The sequence below is a fragment of the Ailuropoda melanoleuca genome, chromosome 1 (assembly GCF_002007445.2).
Source record: "Ailuropoda melanoleuca isolate Jingjing chromosome 1, ASM200744v2, whole genome shotgun sequence".
Classification (NCBI taxonomy): Eukaryota; Metazoa; Chordata; class Mammalia; order Carnivora; family Ursidae; genus Ailuropoda; species Ailuropoda melanoleuca.
Window position 1 is genome coordinate 40043848 of NC_048218.1, and position 23432 is coordinate 40067279.

The window sequence follows — 23432 nt, forward strand, 5'->3', positions numbered from 1 at the left end:
TAGTTTCCTGTTGCTGCTATAACAAACTCCCACTAAATTGAAGACAAAATAATACAAGCTTGTGCTCTTACAGGTTTGAAGAACAGGTTTGAAGAAACCCTGCAATGGGTTTCACTGGGCGAAAATCAAGATGTCAGCAAAGCTGTGCTCCTACTAGAGGCTTTAGAGGAGAATTCATCTCCTTGCCTTTTCAGTTTCTAGAGCTGCATTTCTTACATTCTTTAGTTCATGGTCCCTTTCTCCATTGTCAAAGCCAGTAACATAACATCTTAAAGTTTCTCTGCCTCCATCTTCACACCATCTTTTCTTTTATAATGACCCTTCTTATTACATCAGACAATTGGATAATCCAAATTAATCTCCTCATCTCAAAATCCTGAAGATATGCAAAGTCTCCTTTGACCCCTTTTCAAAGGTAATATTCACAGGTTCTGTGGATTAGGACTTAGACATTTTTCTCTGAGCCATTTTTCAGCACACCAAGGTATCCTGCCTTATTTTACTCTATATGTGAGCCAGTTTTCTTAATGCCATCTATCAATCTTTCCCTCCATTGTTTTATATTGCCAATTTCATCAAGAATACAGGGTCCCTCATAATGCACAGCTTTATTTTTGAGCTATCTAGTCTATTAGTTCTCAGTAGAAGCAATTGCACTTCCCAGAGGACATCTGGAAATATTTGAAGAATATTTTGCTTGTCAAAACCAGAGTAAGCTGGGTGGGAAGCAAGGGGGTCCTACTGGAATCTGGTGAGTAGAGGCCTAAACATCTTACAATGCACAGAACAGCCCCACCCCCACCCCACCAACAGTTTGGCTCAAAATATAAATAATACTGAGGTTGAGGAATCTAGCTTTAGTCTATTCCCATGATCGGTAGGCTTATGGCTGCCTGAGTGCCACATTATTTTTATTGTTATGTATTTGTATAGTATATTTTCATATCATTTAAGATATAGGCTCCCTCTCTTTAAGAAAAAAATAGGTTATAACAGATAAATGTTATAATAAGTGGTTTAGTCCCTCAAAATAACTTACTGGAATTTTATTTGGAATTGCATATTGATTTTTTTAGAATAAATTGGAAGAATAAACATTTTTACAATGTTAACGATGAGAGACAACTCCCACTGGCCCTGGTGACTCCTTTTGTGCCCTCTATCACTAGCTTATCAGAGAACTGGCAGAACCTTCAGCTGATGTCAGTATTCTTGGCATGCAAGGCTGTTCCCACGACCCTTGTCTACAGACCTTGGCCTTCCATATGCATAGTCCTCAGGATTGCTCCTTGACTAGAAAATCCTTTGAATATAGCTCTTGTTACTTAGAAAAGCTACGTATTTCCTTTCCTTGTTAGGATAAATTGTAGATATATAATGAGGTTTAGGGGCAGAGCTTCTTCTTGCTCTTGGAGTACATTAAATTGCACATCCAACCTATTGGCCACTGCAGGTAACTCTCTATGGGATCACTGGCCACTGGGTACACAGATAATCCATATACCCTACCTATGCTGCAGAATGATGAAGGTTTTGCACAAGCTCTCCACTACGTTGTGGTAAGTTTTCATCCAATAAACTTTATATTGTACTTGCACTTGTATTGTGGCTCTAGTAGTGTATGTCCATGACCTTCTTGAATAAATTCTTAAGTCATTCCCTGATGAACAAGTTGCATTTCTTTTTTTATTTCACATAGTCCTGTACATCTTTTAAAAGCGTGGATTTTTTTATAAAATTCTTGTTCTTTTCATTAAGTAAAGTCCTAGGTCTTTTATATATTTTTATTGCTAATATAACTTCCTTTATTATATTTTTTAGTTAGTTTTGGCTGATATAGAGGAATGTTTAACTTATATAGGTTGATATTGTATTCAATTTTGCTGCATTTTATATTCATAAAAAAGAGTATGTTAGTAAATTTTTTGTTTCATAAGTAAATGATCATATCATCTATAATAACAGTTTGCTTATCTACCTACTAGAGATACACATTGTACTTTTCACATGTTTTGTATCTTATTCCATTAACCACAGACTTCAGACTTCTGTATTACTTTGATAGTCGTGGTGATAATAGGTCTTTCTCTTCTTCCTCCCACTCCTTGCCCATCTTAAAGATAATATGTTGAATATTTCTTGATTATAATTTGTGTAGATTTATCACACAAAGGAAACACTATTATAGTTTTTGACACCCTAAGAGAAAAGCAACAAACTGATTATTATATACCAGACAAAGAAGAATAAAGGACCAGACAGAACAAGTATTTAAAATAAGCATATTATCACCAGACAAAGGCAGAATCTTGAAAATAAAATCAAGAACAAAAAGTCTTAGGAACCAACTGGAGGTATTCATATTAAAATATAGTATGTGAGAAATAAATAATTTGAAAGGCAGGTTGAATATGAGACTGGATACACCTGAAGAATAAATCAATATGTAATACTTTATTAGGAACACCAACATAAGACATCAATATAAGATTAAAAATGGAAAAATATAAATGGAAAATTAAGAGATCAAAAGGATAACGTACAAATGCCAGTATCCTTTTTGACAGAGTCCAAATAGAACCCCAAAAAAGTAAATAAATGAATAAATTGATTAGGAAGAAATAACTCAAGTAAAAGGTCTAACAAAATTCCTGAAGTTATGAAAGATATTGAAAAAGATTATAAAGAGCCAAATTACATAGATACCTTTTTAGAAAGAAGAAAAAGAAAACTGGATAAATTATAATACAATTTAAGGACATTCGAACTGGTCAAAGGAATCAATCAGGGAAGCAAAACCATTGTAAGTATTTTGAAGAAAGTAATTTATTATAAAATTAGGCAACAATTGTGGAAGGATCCTGGAATATAAGGTCCAAAGAAAGAAGTTGAAGAATCAGAGAAGGGTCACTAACAAGCACCTACGTGAATGAATGACTCAAAGCTAAAAGAAAAATCTGGAATTTATGCACATCCAGCTGCTAAAGAGTGACTGCAAAGTGGGCTGGTCTATGAGTCTATGAAACGCTGTTGATTGTTTACACTTACCGTTCAGTGAATTCGCTGCAAAGCACCTAGCAATGGGCTTGTAATCACTGCAGGGCATCTGGGCAGCATTTGGAAAAGATACTTGGATCTAGAACATATCCAAGATGGGTCTATTATTTTCAAATAAAAAAAAACTATTCCCAATTACAACTTTACAATAAGTGTATATCACTCATTTAAAATGAAGTAATGACTAAGGAAAGTATGCAGATAATGAATGTCGCTTCAGTCATTCAGATTTCTCCAAGTGACAACCTGACAGATAGCAAAGGTCCAAATTACCAGGGCCTTTGAAAATGTATATATATTTTTAAGTTAATTTTCTTCTCTTTTCCTCCAATATCCCATCTTAGACTGAGACTTCTGGAAACAGATTCAGAGGCACAGTTGCATACATAAGGTTAATATAGAAGCACTCTAGGGGGAGGAAGTGAGGAAAGCACATTAGGAAGAGGGAGAAACTGACCCACAGTGTGGTTGTAACCAGGATACCAGTTGATCTCATATGGGACTAGAGCTAGAGTTGTCTCCAATCAAAGCTACATGGCCAGGGCTTTGTATGCCTGCTTCAGCCAATTTTAGCTGAGAATCACTTTCTGGGTGGGAGAGCACCACTGGGTGGAGCTGTTCTTAGCAACCCAGTGAAATTCCTATAAAAGATACATCTATGAACCATCAGCAATCAATATTTCTAGCAACAGAAGGGTAAGTGGCTTTGACTGGGAAGAGTATCCACTATAGCCCATTCCTTGGGCCACTGACAGCCACTTGCTTCTGTTAGTAATTTTGCCCATTTAGGGTAGCTTCTGTAAAAACTGTTGTTGCAGTTGATCTTGAGGCCATAACTGATACTTAGTCATTCCCCTTCTCTATCTGTGCCAAAGTCCCCTTCCTTAAGCTAACACCACCCCAGGACCGGCAGAATTTTTGGTGGAGTGACCCTCATCTCTGAGTAGTCTGAGCCCCTAGTCACCATTCCCATCTCAGATGATGGCCACTCTAGCAATGAGAATCTTTACCCCGGTAGCCTACGAAATGTGGATAGCCCCTGGCATCCTGTGATTGTACAATGGTTACGAATTTCAGGGGTGGTAAATTTGGATGCATATTGGTAGAAGGACCCCACTGGTTGGTATAACATATCTAATAGTAGAAAAAAGCTAGGACAATTATAAAAATAAGGCCTGGAATTATGTGGATACTCCTAAACTGTGTTAATTTGTTGAAGAGAGATAATGAAGGCTCTCTATGATGTATCATCAATTCAAGAAAAAAAAATGAGAAAGTACTTAAAAAAAAATGTTAGCACCATCCTTACTCAACTTTATCAACTGACTCCAGGCACAGACCCATCCTTTGGCCCGCAATCTTTTTAGAAGACACTATCCCTCTGGAACTTAGTTTCTTCAGATTTCAATGCACCCATAGCTCTCCAATGACTTCATTTCTTTTTCTTTCTTTCTTTTCTTTTCTTTTATTTTAATTCAAGTAATATATAGTTAATATTAGTTTCAGAGGTAGAGTTCAGTGATTCCTCAGTTGCATATAACACCCAGTGCTCATTACATCACGTGCCTTCCTTAATGCCCATCACCTAGTTACCCCATCCTCCTACCCCCTCCCCTTCAGCAACCATCAGTTTGTTTCCTATAGTTAAGAATTTCTTAGGATTTAAAGAAAAGCATGATTTTTTTGTCTATACAAGATTTCTTATTATTACAGCAATTTGGTAGTTTTAAAAATATTTCTACAATTACTCTGAAATTCTTCTCCCTTCAAGAGATGGAACTTCATTCTCCGCCACATGAGCGTGAGCTGGTTTCAGGGACACACTTTTGAATAAAATATGGCAAAAGTGTTAGCATGTTCCCAAAGACTGCATCTTCTAGCTTGGGAAAGATACTCTTTCTGGTTCATTCTTTTGATCAGGTCACTTGCTTTGTGGGAATTGGTTTCCATGGTTTAAGAATGTTCAGGGAGTCTGTGTACAGGCCCACACATTCAAGAACTGCAGACTGCAGTCAATAGCTGCGCTAATGTGCTTTCTTGGAAATGGACCCTCTACCACTGAGGCTTTAGGTGAGTGCAGGCCCAAGGGACTTATCTGCAAGCTCATGAGAAACCCTGAGTTAGAACAACTGAGCTAAACCACTCTTGGATTCTTGAGCCACACAAAGTATGTGGGATAATAATGTTTTAAGCTTCTAAGATTGGGAGTAACTTGTCATACAGCAGAAGATAACTAATGCAACCGGACCAAAGACCATTCAAAGCCTTCTGCATCCTAGAAGGATATAGAACATCCTAACTCACTCTGAGCCATTCATAAGAGAATTTCACACACCCTCGTGGATGGTTCTGAAATTGATATCACTAGTCTGGAAATCTCAGACAAGCTTTCATACATTGTCATGTTTTTCATTCATCCTATCTGTCCACTTCATTGTCTGCCTCTCTATAACCCTATTTATGTTAGAGGGGTTGGTGGTAGCTTAATGTCCTGAATGTTATCTCTACCATTGCATTTATCACTTTGTATAATTTCTAATATTTCTTTCCAAACTACTAGACAGTGAGATGCCTGAAGGTAGGAAGAGTGTTCATCTTTGCATCCCCTTGGGCCTAGCACAAATGGGTCCTCAAACATTGCTGTTATTTAATGAATGGATAATTAATTAATTGTCACGATAGAGTCAGTCACAAACTGTCTAAGACAACTGTGAACTGCAAAATGTGGTTTAATAGTAATTAGAGTCACCAAGCATGGAAAAACATGATAAATATTAATTGCATTTTTCATTTTAAACATTTATTGCATTTTTCATGTAGACTGGTATTGATTGAGCTTCAGTTTATTATTCCAGAATCCTTCATCAGTGTTTATGAAACATCTCCCACAGGAAAAGGATCTTCAATGAAATAACTGAACCTAATATATGCCATCTAATAAAGAAAAGATGAAGGGAGGATTAAGATCATGTCTGAAATGCCAGATGAGTATCTGTATCTGATTTACTGATTAAGTTAGGCCAAAACTAATTTTTATCATCATGGTATTTTCTGAGACTCTAGACACACGAGGTCTGTCGTGCCCCATAGCTAGTGCACTAATGCTTCTCAAGTTCGTGAAGCATGTCCTTTCAACCTTGACACTAGTCTGAATAGAGCAAGGCCACAATATATTTTCAGTTTCTAATCCCATGTTATCAATTGTTCAAGTACTTTGGCATTAAAAAGAGGGGAAATGCCACTCCTTTATTCCCTGCTGGTTATACCTCTCTTAAAGTCATAATCCTTGTGACAAAATTCGATTGAAGAGGGCATTGCTTTGATGAGGCTCTTTAACCTCAATCCTTTTCCATACTGTTTGTAATCTGCACAGCCATCCAAGTATTCAGCTTCCCTTTCTTTTTATGGCATCTCTTTTCACACTTGCAAAGCTCCTCAAACTTATAATTCAGCTTCACTGGCATAAAGACAAAAAAACCCTCCCAACTGTGGCTTAGAATCATGCCACTGTTGGCCTTAATCTCCTTCTAAAGCCCTAAAATATAAATTAGGCCTGTATTCATTGTGTCCCAAAGAGCTTTCTTTTCTGAAACTAGCTCTCACTGCCGCGGGGTCTCCCCAACAGTTCACAATGACCATCTGGTTGGTTTGCGTTCCCAGATGGGCTCAGTCAGCACAGATTCCAGGGTCTAGGAAAAAGGATAAGAAAGAGACATTTGGTAGCTGACTAAATTTAAAATGTACAATATTGAGAAAGTCTGCATTTCCTTTTCTCTAAGCTTCACCATCACCTGCAAAAGTTATTTGTGCCTAATAGGAGCTGCCATGTTGGTTAACAAGTTTTATAACAGTTAATGATTTCCTAATAAAAGAACACTTTGAGAAGTCAAGAAATTGTATTAAATGTGACAGATTCCTTGACTTAAAAAAAATCTGTTGCAAAAATGTAAACAGATGCTTGAATTATTGTGAAATAGTAAGTTTGAACAATGTGCTCTGTCCTGCCATAGAAAAGTAGAAGAATGAAAAGATATGTTGTTCATTCTATTAAATAGTAGTAGAAAATGCTTATCTCGGGCTTAAAACATGCCAGGCAAATGTTCTGAGTAATTTGCATATGTGAGCTCATTTAATCTTCATAATAATCATGTGAAGTACTCACTATTGTTTAAAAACAGAGAAGCATAAAGAAGGTAAATAATTTGTGCAAAGTGACATAGGTATTGACAGAACTAGGATTAGAATTGATGGTCTAGCTGCAAAGTCCATGGTCCACTCTAGACTGTCATACAATCTCCTCCACATTTTACCCTATATTCTTGATCAGAATACCTAGCTAGGTCCACATTCCAACACTTGATCTCTGTAATTTCCCCTCCAGTTAACTATCACAACTGGCGAGCAGTGCAAGTACTTCTGATGTACAAGCAGGCGCAAGCCCAACATTTGGTGATCTTCACTATCCGCCATGTTAGAGGAGCCCAGAACTTTCGTTGCCGATACTAACTTCTCCTAGGCTGAGGGATCAGGGTGGTTGGTCAGTTCGGTCATGCAGCCCTGAGGTTAAGCAAATAATTGCTCACTGCCCCACAGTAACACAGTCCAGTTTCTTCTGTTTGGGGTTCCTGGCTGCACCAATAGCTTTCGCAGACTTTCAACACCACAGACCACAAATATGTGTCTATGTCTAAGAACATATGTGTTTTAGATCAATTCCAAGCCAATTATTTCGTGTCCATCCCATTTAGTACATCACTTGGAGACTTAATAAAGTATGTAAGCCACTCTGTTTCCATCAAAATACAAAAACATTTGTTTTGTTTTTGTAACATCATGTCTGATGTTTTTTTAACAACATATCTGATTTTTTTTTTTTTTTAACATCATCTCTGATGTTAAATCCTCTCTCCCCATTAAGCTGGATCAGGAAAATGATGCATGATATGTTCAGGGCTATCATGCCTTCCACACATCAGGCAATCGAGAATTTAACCAAGAAACCCTATTTTTACCTCTATCTGATAAAGGTGCAAAAGAGTGGGCCTTCTAAGGAGACTCTAGCCCATGAGAAAAAAGTCAAAATATGTGACTGGGCTACACTTGCAGGGGTGACAAGCAACAGGGAGAATCATGCTTCAAAGAAGGCTTTGCCATGACCATGACCATGGTAATTAAATTAGAAGGTGGAACTTTATAAGGAAGTAAAGTCTGGGAATTTGGGGATGGTTTTGAGCTACTAAATATAGGTATGTAGAGTTTAAGTCTAATGTGCCTGATTTCAGAGAAGAAGGGAAACAACAAGAAACATCTGGGTTATAGTGGGAAACAAGTTAGGCTCTCTCTCCTCCTATGATGCTAAAATCTTCCCAGGAAAATCGTAGGTTTTTTAGCCTCCCTTAAGTTTCCATGGTTCTCTTGCAAACAAGCATTATAAACAAAGGATAGAAATTTCCACAGTATTTTTGGGCTCCTTAAACATTAACAAGAGAAGAGTTACAAGGTACAAAATTCTTGATCTTTTAAGGAATACGCATAAATCTTTTAATGTAAATCAGTATTTGATATTTAGCCAGGATTAAACCACACTAAGAATCTCAAAGAAATATGCATTTTAGCATTTATATTATGGTTTATCCTACATACCAATATGAATGTAAATATTAATTTTCAACCACTCAAACTACTATATAAAGCCTAAACAAGTAACAGTAAAATATTTTATTTATTTTTTTAAAAGATTTTATTTATTTATTTGACAGAGATAGAGACAGCCAGCGAGAGAGGGAACACAAGCAGGGTGAGTGGGGGAGGATGAAGCAGGCTTCCAGCAGAGGAGCCTGATGTGGGGCTCGATCCCAGAACGCCGGGATCACGCCCTGAGCCGAAGGCAGATGCTTACCAACTGAGCCACCCAGGCGCCCCAACAATAAAATGTTTTAAATGAGAATTTAGGAATAAATTTGGTTTTCAAAAAAAGAAAAAAGAAAAAAAAGAAAAGAAAAGAAAAGAAAAGAAAAGAAAAGAAAAGAAAGAAGAAAAGAAAAGGAAAGAAAAGAGAAAAGAAAAAAAGAAAAGAAAAGAAAAGAAAAGAAAGAAAAGAAAAGAAAAAAGAAAAGAAAAAAAGAAAAGAAAAGAAAAGAAAAAAAAAGAAAAGAAAAGGAAAGAAAAGAAAAGAAAAGAAAAGAAAAGAAAGAAGAAAAGAAAAGGAAAGAAAAGAGAAAAGAAAAAAAGAAGAAAAGAAAAGAAAAGAAAAGAAAAAAGAAAAAAGAAAAGGTTGTACCGCCAATGGAATATCCTCTTTTTACGTTGGCAACCTTTATGCTGGCACTTTAGCAATGGCCTCCTAATGGACTCTCTCCCTCTCCGCGTTCATGTTGAGCCCATGAATGTGAATTATGACACATCAGTGTTCCAAAGCCATCAGTAGGCCTTCATTGACTAAAATATTTTATAGAAGCACAACATTTTATTATGGATCACATGATAATAAAATGGTCATAATTGGAATCTTGCCAAGCCGAGTTTCCATGCTGGCTGTTTTAATTTGCATAAGTTGTTCTTTTTTTCTTTTCCATTAAGATAAACAATAACTAATAGTAACTTGGCAGTGAAATGACATTAATGATAATTTTTCCCAAAGAGAGTAAACACATAGGTAATAAGAACTGATACTCACTGTTATAAAACTTGGCCAGGACTATTTTACAAAATTTTCTTGGCAGTGTAAAGGGATCCCAAGTTGAAAAATAATAAGAATTCTTGATTTTGAAATATTGACCACATATTAAGGTTACATTTTCTGCAATGACTAGATTCAGGAGTTTTGTCTAACACTTTTTTTTTCAGTTTAAAATGTTTCATATGTAGTCTTTATAATCTTGGAAATAGAAGAAAAATTATAATATAGAACCAAAAATAGGAGTGAGTTAGAAGGAAGAAGGAGAGATAAAATGGGCAAAAAAGAAGTAGAAAATCATGGCATCAAGATGAAAAAAATGGGTAAAATGGCATGTCTGAAGATCATGGCTGTTTTAAAAATCTTAGCAACAGTACATTCTTAATTGAAATTTTGAGAAAATTGTAGATTGATATGCTATTGTAAAAATAACATGTACCCTTTACCCAGTTTCCTCCAATGATAATGGTAACATTTTGAATCATGTTACTGACACTGATATAATCCACCAATCTTACTCAAACTTTCCCAATTTTACTTACCCATTTATGTGTGTGTGTATTTAGTTCTATATATTACTTCACATGTGTAGATTCATGTATTTACCACCAAGTCAAGAAACTGAACAATTCCATCATCAAAGTGCTCTTCCTGATTTACTATTAGAACCGCACCTACTTACATCCCATCATTCTTATTTCCTGGTAACCACTGAGCCCTCCATTTATGAATTTTGTCGTTTCAAAAATGTTATATAAATGGAATTACAAAGTATGTAACCTTTCAGGGTTGACTTTTTTCACTCAGCATAATTGTCTGGAGAGTCATGCAAGTCATTGCATATATACCAATACTTTATTCCTTTTTATTGTTGAATATTCTCTTTCTTCTAAGTTGTCTAATTTTTTAGTATCAGTAGTTCATAGTACCCCATTGTTAACTTACTAAAGGTTACAGGATCTGTAGTGATAGCTCATATTTCATTCCTTAAATTGATGATTTTTTGCTTTCTTACTTTTTATTTTTATTAATGTTATTGATTCTTTAAAACAACAAAATTTTTTTTATTAACTTTATTATTTTACTATTTTCAATTTCATTGATTTATGCTCTTTATTATTTTCTTTCTCTGCTTGCTTTGGATTTATTTTACTTTTCTTTTTCTAGTTTCTTGAGGTCAGAACTTAGGTTATTGCTTTGAAAACTTTCTTCATTTCTAACACAAGTACTTATTACTGCTAACCTTTAAATTGGTGGGGAAAGACTTTTAAAATTATTCATTTTTAATTCCTTTGGACATTCTTACATTGAGTGACTTTATGCAAGACTGAGTCCTAAGCAAAATTGGATATATGTCTTTCTGAGACAGTTGTATTCAAACAATTCTAACCTTAAATAGGGTTAATCGATTAATACTACTTAAAGTTTTTAGCATGCTATTTTTTGTCCATGGTCTATAGAAAATACATGCTTAGCACTGATATTTTATAAAAGACTGTTACTTTTCTGAGGGCTCATAATTAACACTCCATGGCTTATATAGTTCATGTATCCAGTGAGTCAGATATGTTACCTGATATGTTTTAAAATTTAAACTTTCTTTGACATTTTAATATTTTAATTAGGAATTTTGTTTCTTTAGATAAGAAAGCTGTCATTGTGTAATTGTGTTTTTCAGTTCATTTGAAGGTAGCAGTGTAACCAAGCTTTGGGAACAATGACTAAGGACAACAATGTTGAAAAAATACATCGAGATAGGACAGAGTCATTAAGAAAATTTGAAGTAAAATGAAAGCAAAAGAGAGTGGTGGATTTAAAATACACTCACAAATTTTTTGATATACCTTTCTTCAAGTAGAGTTTAATTCTTTTCCCTTTGAGTGTGGGCTGGATTAGTGACTTGCTTTTATCACACAGACTATGAAAAAGTGATGGTGCATGACTTTCAAGATTAGATAATTAAAGACTTTGCAATTTCTCTTTACTCTCTTTTGAATTAACGGCTCTGATGAATGCTAGATACCATGTCATGAGGACACTCAAGCAATTTTATGTGAAGGTCCATGTGGCCAGGAACTGAAACATCCTGCCAAAAAAAACCCATCAAGGAATTGAGACCTTCTGCCAAAAGTCATATAGCTGAGCCATTTTGGAAGTGAATCCTATAGCCCTGGTTAAATTTTCAGATGATAGTAGCCCCAGCCAAAAACTTGACTCTGACCCAGAATCATGAGGCTAAGCCATCTTCAAGTCTTTGACCCCTAGAAACTATGAGAGGATAAATGCTTATTGCTTTCAGTTCCTAAGTTTTAAGATAACTTGTAATATAGCAATAGATAACTATTAGAAATACCTTCCCTTACCGATCCTGACAAAGAGGTCATATCCTTCAATGTCCAGAAGTAAACATGGCCTGGCATGTGCTAATCTTTGAAAACATTCTGGGGAAACAGGTAACTGTTTCCTTTTAACAAACCCAACTCTTCCTACCCATTTCACCTTACCAATATTCTTACTCTAATTCACTACCCTATTGGATTTCTCTCCCTTTGAAATCGGCCTGTTAGATGATAGATCTAGTACATTTTTGTTTAGGCAGACTTAAGTCAGCTTCTCATTTTCCATTTTATGGTTTTCAGTAAGGACATTCTGTAGCAGTGCTGTCTGTTCCTCAGAAATCAGACCATCAGATTTTTATTCACAAGTAAGTATTTTTTTATTCCCATACCTCTGAATATTCTTGCTCTGCTCTTAACATGAAATTGCATGTACCTGCGGTCTTCTTACATAAATTATTTTAACATCACATTAAAATGGAGAATGATCTGTATTTTAAAATTCTATATTTGAACGTATCAGCACATTCACCTTTTAATGCAAATTCTTCAGTGAAAATTAATATGAAATTATCTATAGCAAGGAAACCTGCTGAGTTCACTGGTAAGCAAAACTGTGAGGCAAATAATGATTTCCTAAATTGGACAGTCTTAGGAGTGACATAATTCTGTCAATGGACAAATTATCTTCTCTGAAATCCCACTGTTATGTGAAAGGAACTCCCAAACTGAATGCCTTAAGAGTGATATTAACAACCCTGGTCAAATCCAGTTTCTATTTTTTTTCCATCTAACCCTTCATATGTCTTTTGGTTCTTACAAAGTAGCAAAATTGTTGTACTATCTTAGACAGATCTCCTTGAAGGGGAAATAAACTTTATGTCTCTATTCTAAACTGGACACGTATTTCTCCCACTAATTATTTCATTGCTGTTTTTTGGCTTGGCCAACTACTGTGTATTTCATGATGGTTTTTTCTAGAATAAATTGTTTTAACTCCAAACTTGGAAGATATTTTTCTTAAAAAAAAAAAATTGAAAGCTGCACTGTACTAAAATGCCATGGGAAAGGATAAGTCATTCCAAATATCCAAGTTATTGATAGAATACTTTAAAAGTTGCATATAATGGCTATGTTTAACTAACTTTGCACATTTTATAATATTCTAAGTGTGATCCAAAAGAAAAATATGAAATAAATCTATGTGCAAATCACATTACATATATTTAAGAACTATACAGCAACACATAGACTGCATTAAGAGAAGAATTAATAATTCAGAGTATTTCATCGGGAAAAGTTGTCTGCAAGTTGATTTGAATATTACTTTAATGTTAAATTGGAGAAAAGTACAACCAGAATCACATGTATAAAGACTCTGTGACAGTTATTAATTGCTAAAATGAAGTATTGTGGCATTTTAAAATTAAGATTAACAATTTGCCATCACACCAATCACTCTTGACACTTGAGGCTGAACTGCTTCTCTTATATTACCAAATTATGACAATACCAGCTCCTGTGTTATACTGAAAGGGACATTTCAAAAGGTTGACAACCGATCCTCAGGAATCTGAAAGGAAATATCAAGTAGGTGTTACTTATCCACATGTGAGGCTTCCAGGAAGACCAGGGAAATTTGTAAGGCTCAATATTGCTGGAAATTCACTTAATGCATTCTGTCCTTCTCCCTAGTGTCTACAGAGAAATGATTTAGGGATACCGGCTGCCATGTCTTGATTTAGAACTAAGATCTTAATCACAATAAAACCCCTGCCTTGGCAGACCTTTCCTGTTATCTTCATAAAGACCTCGGCAATAACAGCCACTCGACTCCTCACAATTCTCACAGAACCACCTTATGGTTTTTCTGGGCATCCATTCTCTTTTTGGAATTTGCATTTAGACCAATTGGAGATAAGATCTGGTGCTTTGGGGAGCAGGTGCTAAGAGACCCAACAAAAAGTGGAGCTGTGGAGAGCTGTAGAGCAGTGTGGGTTGAAGCAATCAATTTTATTGCAGGACACTTTTCCTCCTGCTACTAACAGCTGCTCAGAGGATAGTGGGGAAGCTACCCTGCTGAGAGATTTAAGTCAGAGGATGGAAAATCCACCTCATTTCCAGGCTGAAAGGTCCCACATTAAAAGACCATAAAGCTAAAGTCATTTAAATAGTAGCTCCAGGGGCATATTAACTGCCTTCTTATAAAATGTCTGTTAATATAGATCTCAAAGACAAGTTCCTGGTCACTTGAACATTCAACACAACACAGCAGGTTTTTTAATTTGGTTTCCTGCCTCAGACGTTTGTATTTGTATGCACATGCGCGTGCGCGCACACACACGTTTGATTAAATGAGGGAAAAGAGCAAGCTATCACTTTTTATGCACGTGGAAGCCACCGTCTCCAAAAACCTAAGACTGACCATTGGAAACCTTGGCAAAGCATTTAAAGTAGTGAGAGGGACATGTCATCATTTATGTGGGGAAAAAATAATTTATTGCCACACATAGTGCTACAAGCTTCATGAGGGCTTGAAATTTCTAGATTGTGGATTTGGAATATTTCTGCCCTGGAGGAATGCCTTAGAGGAACGGATTTGGAATATAAATTGGCCCTTGAGAAGTCCAGTGAGTTAGACGGCTGGATGCATGTCAACTTGTTAAGTACTCTACAGTCTTCGTGGAGAGACCTGAACAGCCGGACGGCCCGTTCCTGCTGCTGTCAGCCGGATGTTCCCTTGAGAGATGCAGCTCCTGGGTGCCACACTAGAACTGTAAACTACTTGGGAAAAGTGGAGAGAGCGGGATTTAGAAATGTCTGGCAGCTCAAGGATCTGGTTTGAATGCCAAGTAGCAGCTGAGACAACTGTGTAATAGCTTTACAGTCCCAAAGGAGAAAGGATTAAAAAAAGAAAGACAGCTAGGTTCTTGTCGACTGTTTTGAGAATAGATAATGCCAACGCTTCTCAACAAGATCATTATTTTTGCATTTTAAAAATAATGTATAAGTATGTTTCACACCCAGGGTAAATTAAAACACTGAATTTATAATCAGGGTGCCTGTCTAAATGGAATTATATAAATCTGGCTGTGTAATGTGCTAGCTTTTAATATTATATCTTAAAGAGAGCATGATGAATAAAATATTTGGATTAGTCAATTATTGTAATACTTTGTGCAGTGTAGACACTGGTATAGGCAAATTTCATGAAAGATTTTTAAAATGTTCCCACAATATAAAAATAGCAGCATCATCTTATTTTAAATAATCAGTGTTTTCATTAAATTATTTAGGTCAGCAACATTAGATGTTTAAGTAGAAAACTAGAAGATCAATAATATAATTTATCAGGTGCTAGAAATATAGCATTAAATGATCATTATAAGCAATAAAATACTGTAACAGCATGTATTGACATCTCAAAATTAAGAAAAGTGAAAGTTGGCAATTTAGTAAAATCAACTGATAGAAATGTATGTGATGCCTGGAGATGGAATTTTTCTAAATGTCTATTTTTTTAATTTTCTAAGTTGTTTCATTGTGACATAACTGATTTTTCTGGGTAGGATTTGAACGGTTGGCCTAGATGAGATCTTAGTAATCTCATTTTGAAGAAAATCAAGATATGTATTTTAATACATACTCTACTTTCCAGCTTTGAAACTGTAATCAGAACTTCCAGCAGATGTTCCTCAGTTCTAAGAATATGAATCAGCTTTTGGATAAAATCAGAGCATCCTATTTAGGGAAACTCTTCTTGGGGGAAAAAAATCTGATGTGATGTCTTGGGTGCAAACTAGAGTCAAAAGAACTTGCCAGAGCTTAGCTTGGGGGTTTGTGCCCTGAAGGTGAGTCAGCGTTCGTTCTTCCATGCTGGCCATATGCTCTTGTCCTTATTTCCTTTTGTATCTGCCTACCTCTGATTCCTCTGGCTCCACAGGAAGGCAGCCCCTGTTGGACTGTCTTCCTGAAGATGCTTAAGCCTTAAGCCTGAAATTTCACAGAAAAGGAAATACTAATTTGTAAACATCATCACCCTTCAATCACTTTGTGACTGAATCACGGGAAATACCCAAAGTGATTTGTAAATACCCAGCGTACAGAAGTGTTCCCTATTTCATACCTTTTGCTCTAACTTAAGGGAGAACAGGGTCCAGATGCTTATATAATTCTCACCTTAACCCCACACATTTTGAAAATTACCAAGGGTGAGGGTAGAAAGGAAAAATACTTGGGTAGGTATGATGCTTACCATATGGAGCAGATTTCAAGTATCTTTCATCAAGCATTAAAATATTCCAGATATTTCAACATGTTTTGCCTCAAAGGTGCCTATTCTATTCTGACGCTTACACCTGGAAAGCCATGTTTATGCTATTCCGTGTCTCCATTAATTTGGAAAATAGAGCCCTGAGGGGGTTGGGAGAAAGCCTGTGACTCTGAGGCATATTGTGAAGTCTCTTTTTATCAAATTAGCACAATCAGTTAGACACAAATGTATTATTTTGGTCACAGTCAGTGCTTAGTATTACTAATTTTATTTGATTTAGCTCAGTGATAAAGGTCATATGGACAATGATGCCTGATCATTGTCGTTCTACATCCCTCAAGAATACAGACTCACTGAAGTTTAAAGATCCATGTTTTTCACAAGGGAAAGTTGCAAACCAACAAGTAAACAGGACATTTTCCCATAAATAGCGAAGGTCATCTTAAATGATCCTATGTACAATGATAAAGAAATATTCAGTAAAAGACCACATTTGCAACATAACTTCAAGGTTCCTAAAACTCAAGTAATCCCCCAAAGCATGTATCCTGCACTACAAATACATGCCATTATTTTTGCTTCTACTGCTAAATGTATGCATTTTCAGAGGGTTCTTGTATAAGGGAAATAAATTATCCAGAACGTGTAGCAGTTTATGATCTTGGCCCTCACGATCTCATTTGGTACAACTAGACTTTTAGCTTTCCACAAGAGATTAGGAACTATAACAAGATAAGTAGCTTTTGAGATGAGTGCAGTTTGGTAAAGTCCTAAATGCAATGCATATTGTAAAATGAGATATGTAATTGGGGTGGGAGAGGGAGATCCCTTGGGCAGCCAGAAGGATGAGCTCATGAGGACACTGGATTTCTATAAGAGGTTATTCAGGAAAAGGAACAAGCTCCACATCAGTATTTTCAGATGCATTGTGTCCCCTCCAAAGTCATATGTTGAAGCCCTAACCCCCAGTACCTCAGAATGTGACTGTATTTGGAGATAGGGTCTTTAAAGATGTAATTAACATAAAATGAGATCATGTGGGTGGACCCCAACTTAATATGATGATGTCCTTATGAAAAGAGGAGGTTGGGACACAGACAGACCAGAGGAATACACCATCTACCAGCCAAGGAAAAAGGCTTCAGAAGAAACAGCTCTGCAGACATTGATCTCAGGTTTCTACCCTCCAGAATTGTGAGAGAAAAAAAATGTCCATTGTGCAAGCCACCCAGTCTTTGTGTTGGAAACCCTGGCAAACTAATATGGTCTTTTTTTTTTCAGCATGTGGGCCAGAATGGAAAGCCATCCTTAGGCCCAATAGCATATTATATAATTTAAAATTTCAAACATAATTTAATGCAATTTGATAAGGTCAAAGAAGTAGCATTCAAAAGACACAATAGGCTTGAAGTCAAGAAAAAGAAGGAAATGGGAGCACCTGGGTGGCTCAGTTGTTAAGCGATTGCCTTCAGCTCAGGTATGATCCCAGGGTTCCAGGATTGAGCCCCTCATCGGGCTCCCAGCAAAGCTTCTTCCTCTCCCACTCCCCCTGCTTGTGTTCCATCTCTCGCTGGCTGTCTCTCTCTCTGTCAAATAAATAAATAAATAAAAATCTAAAAAAAAAAAAAAGAAGAAGGAAATGACAAAATAGGAAGAAAGACTCCCAAAGATTAAGTCAGAAAAATTGTGAATGGGATGGCTTAAGCTAGGAAAAATGAGACAGGGGGGAAAAAATGTTAAGAAACAAATAGTATATAGTATGTGGCCTCAAGTGATGATATTGAGTGGGCGTTGCCAATGGCATGAAGAGTATGAAATTAAATAAGACATGATGTTTTGATGCCCTGAGTAATGGACCCTTGGACAAGGTATCCAAATTATAACTACAAATATTATATTTTAGTTTAAAATACTATTATTAAGTAAAGTTTAAAAAAACTTGGAGTTTTTGGTTGAAAGGCCATTTGGAATCAATGAATGAATTGAATTATAACATGTTTTTAAAACATACAACTGCATTATGTTCTTATCCCTAACAGTTTATCAAACTAGGCTGACAAGAGAGCAAGTGAAAAAAGAATTCGAATATAAAAGAAGCATAGACCATAGCATCCTTTCTTATACTTAATGCTAAATTCCATGCTAGTAAATGATTTACTGAAAACAGGGAGTTTTTTTCCTAATTTTTCTGCTATTACTTGCACTATTGATGTTTGTCATAACTAAAGAAAGGACTAACAAGTTGTGGTAGTTAAGCCTACCTGAGTAATTAACCATTCCATAAGACATGACAGTAGACATGAACACCAGTGTGGATGGCATAGAAAAACAAAGAGGATGGGGGTAAATAGTGTTTGGGAGTTAACTTAAAATGAAACAGGGTTTAAAAGGTAACAAAATATAGCTAAAGTAGCTTTTCTAATAAAACCATTGCTTACGTATTACTGAGCACAAAAGATAAAAAGTAGTCAGACAACCCTAGGGGCACCTGTGAAGCACAGTCGGTTAAGCGTCAGACTCTTGGTTTCAGCTCAGGTCATGATCTCAGGGTTGTGAGATCAGCCCCACACTGGGCTCCATGCTGAGTGCGGAGTGGGCTTCATATTCTCTCTGCCTCTCCCTCTGCCCCAAACAGCCCCCCAACCCCACTCACACATGTGCGTGCTCTTTTTCTCTCAAAAACAAGAAAGAAGAAAGAAAGAAAGAAAGAAAGAAAGAAAGAAAGAAAGAAAGGAAGGAAGGAAGGAAGGAAGGAAGGAAAGAAAGAGAAAGAAAGAAAGAAAGGAAAGAAAGAAAGAAAGAAAGAAAGAAAGAAAGAAAGAAAGAAAGAAAGACAAATGGTAGAACTAGTGATGAATGTCTTAACATTAAACGTTATTCCAGATCGTCAACACGTCTTAAGAAGGTGCTATAGTGGAGCCAAAAACTTAATCAGAGAAAGTGATTATGATGCTGATGTTCTCCAGGAAAATAAAGGTGATGCAAATAACGTAGCTATAATAGTATGATTATGAATTTGAATGACTATCTTGAGATTCCTGAAACATTCTATCTCTTGGTAGTAGGGTATCATTGTTCAGAAGCTTATTATATGTCTGACAGTATATTAGAGGTCTCCCAAAGATGGTCTTCAACCCTCAGACCAACATCATAATGTAGGTACCATTATCCTCTTTTCTACCAACTGGTGGACAAAGAAAAGATTGTCAATACTGGAAACATTGTGTATCTTTTCTTCCTCCTGCAAACCATTGTTCCTTTACCAGCTCCACCTTACAGACAGCTGCAGATCTAATTCTCTTTGGAAAATACTTCAGAGTTTTAAAGGTTGTCTCATTTTCCATAAATAAGAAAATACAATTTAAAACCCTCTATTTTCTTGGCTATGTAGCTCTATAAAGCATAAGCCACTATTGCTTCTGCCTGCAAGTTTCATTCAGGGCCTAACGTCTAAGTAACAATAAACACAGTTCAACAAAGGCCTAGCACAAAAGTCATTCTTGGTGGATATGAGTGATCCATTATGGAAATACTGAAGTTTCTCTTAAAATTATGTTCTTTCCAGTAAGAACTATGATTCTTACTCTCAAGCTTGTTTTTTTTAAAAAATTGAGCTTATTGAAGAAATACACATCTTCATTTTTTTAAAAAGTACTTTATGGCTTTAAGAAGTTAGCTAAATAAAAAAATAAGTCTTCAAAAGAAGAGTTACCTAAATACCACACTAGATTACATCCTTAAAAATATTCCTTGAGCATTTTAATAATGTATTTTGAAATTTCTCACGCAATTGTTACCTTTACGATATTCCTGCCAAGAGGGATTTCTTGACTGCACTTGATTCTTTCATATTTATCTGATAACTTATTTGGGCTAAAACACTGTTAAACCCTTTATTAAAATTCCACAATTGACTGAAAAAGAGAATTTCTCAAAGTGCCTCACCAAACTAGACAGTGTCTGAAACTGAGAGAATCAATATCCATAAAATCTAACGCATAATGAAAAAAACAATGCTCTACTAAGAAAGCATTGTCAAATTCACCTGCAGCATTCCACAATTTTTTTTTTAATCTGCAGAATATTTCTCAGTGTCTTCTAAGGAACATTTATTAAACACAGTTTAAATGTGTTTCCCTGCACTCTTTCTAATGCAATCTAGAATTAATCAAATGCATGTGCTAAGAATGAGGGAAATAATAGTAAGACAGTTTCCTTTCATCTCCATGATTTCAGCCTACTGGGGGTGACCAAACAGAGAAATGGTGACTTCCAATGACAAGTCACGTGAAAGTGTTAAGATAACAAGAACCTCATTCTGCTTGAAGCTGCCAAAAATAGGTAAGCTGGCCAAGATGCTAAAGAATAACTGCATGATGAAGGTGTCCTACTTTTGGCCTAACCATAAGATGCTGTTAAATATTTAAATGGAGAACATGTATATAAGTAGATACATATGTCAAATTTGGAGATGCACACCCAAAATATTTTGATGAAGTGTTAAAAGATTTTACTCATTAGGATGTGGTGATATAATTTCATAAAATTTTACTACATTTTGGTCTGCTCACGTCTTTGGAAACAACCCAATTGAAATTCTGTGAAAAATCTCTTTACAAATGATCGAGTAAAAGAGACTTACTAATCTCAACAATTTATTATCCCACGATGTTAATATATCATACAAAAACTACAATAAGAAAAAATTTTCAACTTTTAGATTGAAAAAGAAAGACAGAAGTTAAATATTTCCTTTTCGATCAAAGTGCTGTGAACTTGAAAGGATTTGCAAAGTGGAAACAGGTGTAGTCAACTGTTGGAGTATTTTTAAAATTGTTTGACACGTTATAATAGTGTGATCCAAAACTGAAACTTGACAGTACTATAAGCATTGGAAGATCATAAATCACTTTAGACAGCACACTACACTCTCAGTTTTTGCACACTGAAAGTATTTTGTGATACTTTGTATTTTTAATATAAGAAAACATTAATATGTTTAACAGGAGAAAGCTTTTTATTAATTTTATTAATATGAAAAAATTTGATATTATTTTGCTTCCTAATATATAATAATTTTACAATTACCTACACACACAATGATTGTGATATTATTGTATATTAGGAAACATAATAATACCAAGTCTAAAGAATAAGATGAAAATCTCACTTTCTTCCCATATACTCAATACATTATATATAATCCCATAGTGTTTGTAAAGCAATTAAATATTTTTTCTGCTTTGGCATTTTTTATTAAAGGCTAGACATTTATGAATGATGATTTCAAGTGGACTTCATACATATGCATGCATCTTATAGGTGATTTAACTGATGCATAATTAAAATTACAAAAAAATTAGAAGACAAACTTTCATACTAATTTTGGTTTTGTAAGGACAATTTCATGTAAATGCTAATAACTTCATATTTTACAATAGCATTTTTCCAATGTTCCCAATTTTTTTTTATAGAAGCTATTTCAAAACAACTTTATTTATTGTCATACTAACACTGTGAGTATAAAATAATCCAGGTCAGAAAAATAGCACACAGGATGCTGGCTCCCTCTCTTGCCCCCTGAATCACTCTTGGGATGATGTTCCCACTCCAACTACAAAGTGTCAAAAGTTAACAGTCATGCTGATTTCTTTTTTTTGTTTGTTTTTTAAGATTTTATTTATTTATTTATTTGACAGAGAAAGACAGCCAGCGAGAGAGGGAACACAAGCAGGGGGAGGGAGAGGAAGAAGCAGGCTCCCCGCAGAGGAGCGTGATGTGGGGCTCGATCTCAAAACGCCGGGATCACACCCTGAGCTGAAGGCAGATGCTTAACGAACAGTCATGCTGATTTCTTTCTTTCTTTTTTTTTTTTATTTGACAGAGATAGAGACAAGCCAGCGAGAAAGGGAACAGAAGCAGGGGGAGTGGGAGAGCAAGGAAGCAGGCTCATAGCGGAGGAGGCTGATGTGGGGCTCGATCCCTTAACTCCGGGATCACGCCCTGAGCCGAAGGCAGAGGCTTAACTGCTGTGCCACCCAGGCGCCCCAGTCATGCTGATTTCTTAAGACTGCCTTATAGTGACTCAAAAGCAGTTTGTTATTGTCTTTCGGTATGTTAAGAAGCAAAAATAAAGTAAACCTATTTTATATCAGAAATGGATATTTTAACAAGAGCCAATAATGTTTAATTATTAAAGAAATTAAGCAATTTGCTTTAGGTTAGCCCAAAGGGTGTCTTTGAAAACTTTACTGTTGACATACACATATCCAACTCTCAAAGAAATATTAAACAATTTAACACTTAAAGAAAATACTTTTGTCAGTGCTCATCTGTTTGAGTTTCACCCCCCTCTGGTCCCAAAGGATTTCTGCTGTTTTTCCGTTTAATTCCCTCATCTCTTTTTAATTCCTAGTTCTACTAGAAATTTTTAACATTGGACTATGCTTTTCTAATGCTTAAAGATACAAACAATCTATGCTATGACTTGATTTTTTTTCCTATTCTCCAAAGAGTCCCTTTCTGTTGTGAAGTTTTCAAAATCTGAATACATTTCATGGATTGAAAACATCCAAACAGTCTCTAGCAGGAAAATATATAGCCCACAGTCCTTTAAAAATGCATACAATAACAGCTGGGATTTATAATAACAAATGAAGGGAAAGATGAAGGAAATATACAAATCATAAGCTCCAAGAAACACATAAATCTTTATGACTTTTTATCATAACTCAGACAGAACATTATCCTTTCAAAACCTGCCAGATCACGCCAGACATTATACCCGGTTTAAAACTCAGGTGCTTTGAAGTTACCTTTGAAGTCCTCTCCGTTTTGGAGTTTTGGTCACTCCTCAGATCACAGCAATGCCTGCATTAGTTCTATGCAGTCCTATTGTTTCCCTATGCCAATCGTTGTGTCTTCTTCCCTTTAATACAAAAATACATAGTTCTGTTATCTATAATAGATAATACGAAAATGTTATTTTCTGCATAAAAATGTTACATTTATAAAAGATAATGGAGTAAACTGAACTTGGTAGATTGCAAAGAGAAAATTTCTTTTTTCAAACTACTGTCCCCTTCAACTT

General features: G+C 35.7%; 2 long non-coding RNA genes across 2 annotated transcripts in view; one reads left to right on the top strand and one right to left on the bottom strand.

The window, feature by feature from the left end:
* LOC109488437 overlaps window positions 1–23223 on the bottom strand; it is a 44904-nt gene extending 21681 nt beyond the window's left edge. The window contains exons 1-2 of the long non-coding RNA XR_004624347.1: window positions 23158–23223; window positions 3049–3136 (exon numbers count right to left, since the gene is read on the bottom strand). This is a non-coding gene — a long non-coding RNA (uncharacterized LOC109488437). The remainder of the gene's footprint in view (window positions 1–3048; window positions 3137–23157) is intronic.
* Window positions 1388–20714, top strand: LOC109488438. Its single transcript, XR_002141412.2, has 3 exons — window positions 1388–1559; window positions 12373–12437; window positions 20579–20714. It is a non-coding gene; the product is annotated as an uncharacterized LOC109488438 (long non-coding RNA).
* Window positions 23224–23432: the final 209 nt, after the last annotated feature.